This window comes from Oryctolagus cuniculus, chromosome 1, assembly GCF_964237555.1.
Source record: "Oryctolagus cuniculus chromosome 1, mOryCun1.1, whole genome shotgun sequence".
In the NCBI taxonomy this organism is placed as follows: domain Eukaryota; kingdom Metazoa; phylum Chordata; class Mammalia; order Lagomorpha; family Leporidae; genus Oryctolagus; species Oryctolagus cuniculus.
Window position 1 is genome coordinate 15018001 of NC_091432.1, and position 7255 is coordinate 15025255.

Genomic DNA, 7255 nt, shown 5'->3' on the forward strand with positions numbered 1-7255 from the left:
TATGGAATGTATTTCTAGTTTTTGGAAGAAATCTCCAGTTTTTTTTTTTTATTTTTATTATTTTTTTTTTTTTTTACAGGCAGAGTGGACAGTGAGAGAGAGAGACAGAGAGAAAGGTTTTCCTTTTGCCATTGGTTCACCCTCCAATGGCCGCCGCGCCTGGTGCGCTGCGGCCGGCGCACCACGCTGATCCAAAGGCAGGAGCCAGGTGCCTATCCTGGTCTCCCATGGGGTGCAGGGCCCAAGCACTTGGGCCATCCTCCACTGCACTCCCTGGCCAAAGCAGAGAGCTGGCCTGAAAGAGTGGCAATCGGGACAGAATCCGGCGCCCCGACCGGGACTAGAACCCGGTGTGCTGGTGCCGCTAGGTGGTGGATTAGCCTATTGAGTCGAGGTGCTGCCCTTCCATAGAGCTTTAACAATGCTTGCACTAATTCACATTCCTACCAACAAGTGTATGAGTTCCCTTTTCTCCACATCCTTTCCATCATTTGTTGCTCTCTGTCTTTTGAATAATAGCCATTGATGAGAGACTTGGAGTTCTAGAATCATAGTGAAATGATTTCAGGAGAGGGGAGAAGGATGGAAGATGAATTCGTAAAATGTGATGGAGTCATACAAGCACCAGACTTAGTGGATTAGTGGATGGGCATCAGCTGGGAATTTTGGGCTTCATGGGATGACTGGCATGGATAGAGATAAAAGCCATAATAAGATACTTTTAATGAGTATGAGGCAGGGGCTGAAAGAGATGCTGTAAATATTGAGAGGCAGGAAAATTATTCTTCCAGACTTGATGGGTAGGCTTTTTTTTTTTTTCTTGAAACTTAGTAGATTAGGGTGGGGATGGATTTGAGTATATCCACTCTGCTGAGCTTAGAATTATGACTTCATGCTGATGAATAAGATCCGTGTTTGAGCTACAGCCTTTGGAATGGGATCCTTCTTTTATTTTTATTATTTGTTTATTTATTTTTCTTTGACAATTTCTCTACAGCATTTCTATAGACTTTCTGCAAAGAGACTGAAGTCATATGTTCTACCAATTTCTATAAGACCTGCTCCCAGTACAGACCCAGGGTGAAATCTCAGGTACAGCTGAATTAAATCTTGGCATATGCTGCAGCCAACTTGTTCTATCATTTGACATCACCTCTATTGCTTAGTGATTTGGAGACAACAAATGTTTTTCTTCTATTGAGATGTGTGGTTAATGGGAGGAGAGGGGACAATTTTGCAAGTCATAATGCTAATGATGAGGAAATGTTATGTCTAACCACTAAGGAAGAGAGTAGAGGCCAAGAGAACCTTTACAGGAAGGGTTTCAGTGCTGGAATTTTTTTTTAAAGATTTATTTGTGGGGCTGGCGCTGTGGTGTAGTGGGTAAAGATGCTGTCTGCAGTGCCAGCATCCCATATAGGCACCGGTTCAAGTCCCAGCTACTCCACTTCCAATCCAGCTCTCTGCTATGGCCTGGGAAAGCAGTGGAAGATGGCCCAAGTCCTTGGGCTCTCGTACCTGCATGGGAGACCTGGAAGAAGCTCTTGGCTCCTGGCTTTGGATTGGCGATTGGTACAGCTCCGGCCTTTGCAGCCAATTGGGGAGTGAACCAGAGGATGGAAGCTCCCCCCAACCCTGGCTCTCCTTCTCTCTCTCTCTCTCTCTTTTATTTAATAAGATTTATTAATTTATTTGAAAGTCAGAGTTACAGGGAGGCAGAGGCAGAAAGAGAGGGGGTGAACTTTGATTCGCTGGATTCATTCTCCAAATGGCCACAATGGCAGGAGTTGAACAGTTCTGATGCCCGGAGCCAGGAGCTTCTTCCAGGTCTCCCACGCAGGTACAGGGACCCAAGGACTTGGGCCATCTTCCTCTGCTTTCCCAGGCCATAGCAGAGAGCTGGAAAGGAAGAGGAGCAGCCAGTACTCAAACCCATATGGGATGCCGGCACCGCAGGCAGTGGTTTTACCTGTTATGCCACAGTGCGGGGCCCTGGAATTTGTTTTTGAACCCTGTCCACCACCAACTCTTGGCTGAATAAACTCTGGCAAATTATTTGAACTTTTAAGTTTACTTTTTTTTTCTTCTGGCTGAAAGGTGTGAAATTTCAAGCTGTTGAATAATAAATAGACTTGTGACTTATGACACTCAATTTACATAATTAGCAGCTTTTAATAAACCCTGACTCTTTCAAAATCTCTCCTCCCTTGGTTTTTGTTGCTCCACATTTTAGAGGTTTTATTTTGCCCTAGAAATCATCTAGAAAAGGAGAGGCTTTCTTTGCTGGCTTACTTTGCACTACCGCATCTCTATGGTTGGAAGACCTTAAGGCTTCTTCCTAAGTCCCTAAGCCATCTGTTTCTCTTCCTCCTCCTCTTCTACTTCTCTTCCCTTATTCTTTTCTTTTTTTTTATATTTTTGACAGGCAGAGTGGACAGTGAGAGAGAGAGAGACAGAGAGGAAGGTCTTCCTTTGCCGTTGGTTCACCCTCCAATGGCCGCCACGGCCGGCACACCACGCTGATCCGATGGCAGGAGCCAGGTACTTATCCTGGTCTCCCATGGGGTGCAGGGCCCAAGCACTTGGGCCATCCTCCACTGCACTCCCGGGCCACAGCAGAGAGCTGGCCTGGAAGAGGGGCAACTGGGACAGAATCCGGCGCCCCGACCGGGACTAGAACCCGGTGTGCCGGTGCCGCAAGGCAGAGGATTAGCCTAGTGAGCCGCGGCGCTGGCAGCACTGGTATCTTAACAACACTCCCCAGTGATTCTTCTGCACACAAAATTTGGAATATGGTCTAGATGATACAAGTGAATAAGGTCCTTTGGATGGCACTCATAGCAGAATGAACAGCAGAGACACGAGCATTATGGTTTTGAAGAATCAGGCATCACCCACCCAGGCTGTTTTCATCAACACCACATCTAATTGCCTGTCTAACCTGACAAGCCTCCCTTCCAAAGCCATCTACACTATCAAAAGGCGGCAACTTGGTGATGTGAATGGCAAGCAGGCCTGGGAATCAAAGACTCAAGCCAATGAAGTCAGCCACTGTTTAGCAATACGGCAAATCAAGTGACAAAGCTGCAGGGTCTTGCTTTTTTCATTAGTGAAGGGAGAGGGTAGGAACAGGCCTTTCCAGGTTGGGCTGCTGTGCTCCTGACACAACCAGAGTGGAAACTCCTTCCTTCTCCACTCTGCACCGTCTGTCTTTAGTTAGTTCCTTTAGTAATTGTTGTGTTGCTTTCTCCAAATATAAAAAAAGCACTTATTCTTTTTTTTTTTCTTTTGACAGGCAGAGTGGACAGTGAGAGAGAAAGACAGAGAGAAAGGTCTTCCTTTGCCGTTGGTTCACCCTCCAATGGCCGCCGCGGCCGGCGCGCTGCGGCCAGCGCACCGCGCTGATCCGATGGCAAGAGCCAGGTGCTTTTCCTGGTCTCCCATGGGGTGATGGGGTGCCACTCCCATCACAGGGCATTTACACCTGCTGATCCCTTTCCTTAGAGTGCTTTCCCATTAGTCAACCTACTCACTTTTCTGACATTAATACAAATTTTGTTTTTATAGGGAGTGTTTCCTGATTCCTGCCTAAATTAATCCTCCCTAGACTGGATCCGCTTTTCAGTCTTTGGCACTGTGAAATTTTATTGCATTTAGAATAATTCACAATTAACATTTATTTTGGTGATTGATTATTGCCTGTGTGCCTGAAATATTTCTTATTTAGCCTTTCAGATTGCTTGCTCCTGTTAATCCTTCCATATTTTACCCTCCATTGCTCTCTTATTCATTTACTGTATGTTAACATCCTCGCATTCTTCAAAGGCAGATCTTAGGGCAAAGAAAGAAATGCAGCATTTGGGTCAAATTTTCTTGGTCGGAGGGAAAAATTTTATGTTAAAAAATCATGTGCTGAACAGGACATTCCTCGAGCAGCATTGTAGACATTCCATTTGAGAATGATGGGATGTTATCTTGTTTTGCAAGTGGTGGCCTTTCCCAAGCTCTGGAACACTCTGATGTGGGAGGCTGAGGTTGGCAATTTTCCAGTCCTGAGGCTCAGGGTTCTTGGATTTGCCAGTAGTGGATGCTCTCACCATCTACACCTTCTGTGCTTTTGATTCCTCACGCTGTGTGTGTTCAGGCTTGTTTAGGTTTTTCTGGAGGCTTCATGAGACAGAATAACCATTGTAGGGCCACCTTGTGGGGTTATGGGTCCTGCACAAGAGTGCCCTGCTGAAATCCTGCTTGCATTCTGTTCACTGAGCTGTGTGCACTTTCATAGACTGTGTATGTCCATGGGAAGAAAAGTCTATTTCTTTTTTTTTGCCAGGAAGAGTTAGACAGTGAGAAAGAGAGACAGAGAGAGAGAGTTATAGACAGTGAAAGAGAGAGACAGAGAGAAAGATCTCCCTTTTCTGTTGGTTCACTCCCCAAGTGGCCGCTACACACAGTGAGCTGTGCTGATCCGAAGCCAGGAGCCAGGTGCTTCCTCCTGGTCTCCCATGTGGGTGCAGGGCCCAAGCACTTGGGTCATCCTCCACTGCCTTCCTGGGCCACAGCAGAGAGCTGGACTGGAAGAGGAGCAATGGGAACAGAATCTGGGGCCCCGACTGGACTAGAACCCCGGGGGTGCTGGCACCACAGGCGGAGGATCAGCCCAGAGAGCTATGGTGCCAGCTAAGAAAAGCCTATTTCTAACTTCATAGGTGGCCATGTAGGCAAGTGTAGCTTGAATCTTTCGCTTCCCTTTTAGCCCAAGTGGGCCTGTGCCCTTCTCTCTATTTAAATGTGTGCATGTGTATACACTGCCTCTAACATCATTTTGAGAATTCAGGTCAAATGACTTGATATTTTTTTCTACCTGCAGTGATCTGGTCCTTCCAGAATTTCAGGTGCAATTACATTATTAGTAAATTCTTACAACTTCTGTTTGTTCCCTTTGCTCCCTTTTTCTCTCCCTACTTCCCTCCCTCTTTGGCTTTCAGTTCATGGTAGATTATCACAATGGGATTTGCATAGTCTTGCTCTTTCTCTTTCTTTACATTTTGTTTATGCTTTTCAATTAGATTCTCCACGCCCAGTCTGTGTGTTTCAACAATGTCTTTTTTGGAGAATGTTTTTGCAAAATCATAGGTTGTCTTTTTATGGGTGTGTATGTTACAGGATTTGTATAGAATCTCATTTTTATACTTTGTTTTCTTTTTTAACTTGACGCAATGTTTTTAAGTTGCAACTATTTTTAAATTCTATTTTGCTTCTCCCATACCCCAACCCTTCCTAATTACTTTTGTATTCTTGTTTACACAGCAGGCATATCAATACAAAGTAGAGTTTAAAGGCTCTCTTCTCTGTGGTCTTCCGTAATTCTTCAAGGTTAGGCTCCCTCTTCTGGGCTCCCATAGAATTTGTTATTTCTCCTATTATTGCAATTATTGTCTCATTTTACAATGAAGAAAATCTAATGTTTTTGTTTGTGTTGAACTTCTTTATGGAAGAGGTTTACAAATATACATCTGTGAGATTCTATCACCTACTGTGCATCTTGGAACATATATTTTCAATAATGTGTATTGAGTGAATGAATGATATTGATAGTGGCAACCATGTGTCAGACATTATTCTAAGTGGTTCACATCTATGGAAAGCATTTAATTTTTACAAAAACTATGAATAAGGGGTTATTATTATCATTTATGTTAATTATTAATATCATTTTACAGAGCAGGCAATTAAGACAGACTATTCAAGTAACTTTCAAGTTCATGTAACTTGTAAAATTCAAGTAATTTATGCAAGCAGTAAATAGAGGAGCTGGGATTCTGACCAAGGTAATCTGCCTCAAACTTGGGTCTTCACTGCTTTGTAGAGCAATTCTTGAACAGTCAATGGGCTGTGCTTAGGACTTGACCCCTAGTCCAGTTGCGCCTCCTATGCCTCAGTGCAGGCTCCATCTCTATTAATTATTTTCATTTCTAGGCACCATTGCCACTGGTGCTATTTTCTCACTCAATCACAAAAGAACTTGTTAGTGGGTGATATATTTAAACACAGTTTGGCTTCCAAAATGTTTAATCATCAAAATCCTAAGTTAATGGTATTTGGGGGATAAAGACTTGATCCATTCATGGTGTTTAGTAGGTGAGGCTAGTGGGAGGTCCTTACATCATTGAGGGGTCACGCCCTCAGAAGGTAGTTCTCGTGAGAGGGTTGGTTACAGAAGCCTGAGCTGGGCAAGCAGCTCTTCTTAGTTCGCCCTGTGAATACCTGTGTGCATTGCACCATCCATGCTCTCATCAGGCACTAGACCAATGGAACCACCTGGTTTTGGACTGTGAATTTCCAAGGCCACGAGCCAAAATAAACCTGCTTCCTTCCTAAGTAGCTTGTCTCAGGTAGTCACGAAAGATGATTAATAGTATGGGTGTCATTATTCCAGTATTAATAGATAAGGAGGTGGATCTCCAACAAATATGCTACATTTTCTGTAATCTCACAGTGGTGGAAGAGTTAAGATTTGAACCCAGTGTCCACCTGACTTTAATTTTCATGCTCTTTCCATCATACCTCACAGTCACCAGAGAGGGGTAACCTTGGTCTAATTCCTTAAATTTGTTGGGAGTTGATGGATATTTTTTTTTTTTGACAGGCAGAGTGGATAGTGAGAGAGAGAGAGACATAGAGAAAGGTCTTCCTTTGCCGTTGGTTCACCCTCCAATGGCCGCCACGGTTGGTGCGCTGTGGTCGGCGCACCGCGCTGATCCGATGGCAGGAGCCAGGTGCTTCTCCTGGTCTCCCATGGGTGCAGGGCCCAAGCACTTGGGCCATCCTCCACTGCACTCCTGGGCCACAGCAGAGAGCTGGCCTGGAAGAGGGGCAACCGGGACAGAATCCGGCGCCCTGACCGGGACTAGAACCCAGTGTGCCGGCGCCGCTAGGTGGAGGATTAACCTAGTGAGCGCGGCGCCGGCCTGTTGATGGATATTTGTTAGAAAGGTAGGGATCCTTCTGGCTTTGATCCTAGCAATGTTATTCAGCCACTCCCCTCTCCTTTACTTAGTGAATATTGATTATCTTTTTATTATTTGGCTGGAGCACCCTGATATCCTGTTCAGGAATCACTCTCAGTCCCAGTCCAGGTTCATCAGATGCAGTTTACTTTGCCCTTCCACTAAGGGCTGTTTTGTGCCAGCTTGATTTATAGAACGTCACACCTTCTAGGACATAGTGACTGGGTAAGGGTGAGTGTGCAATT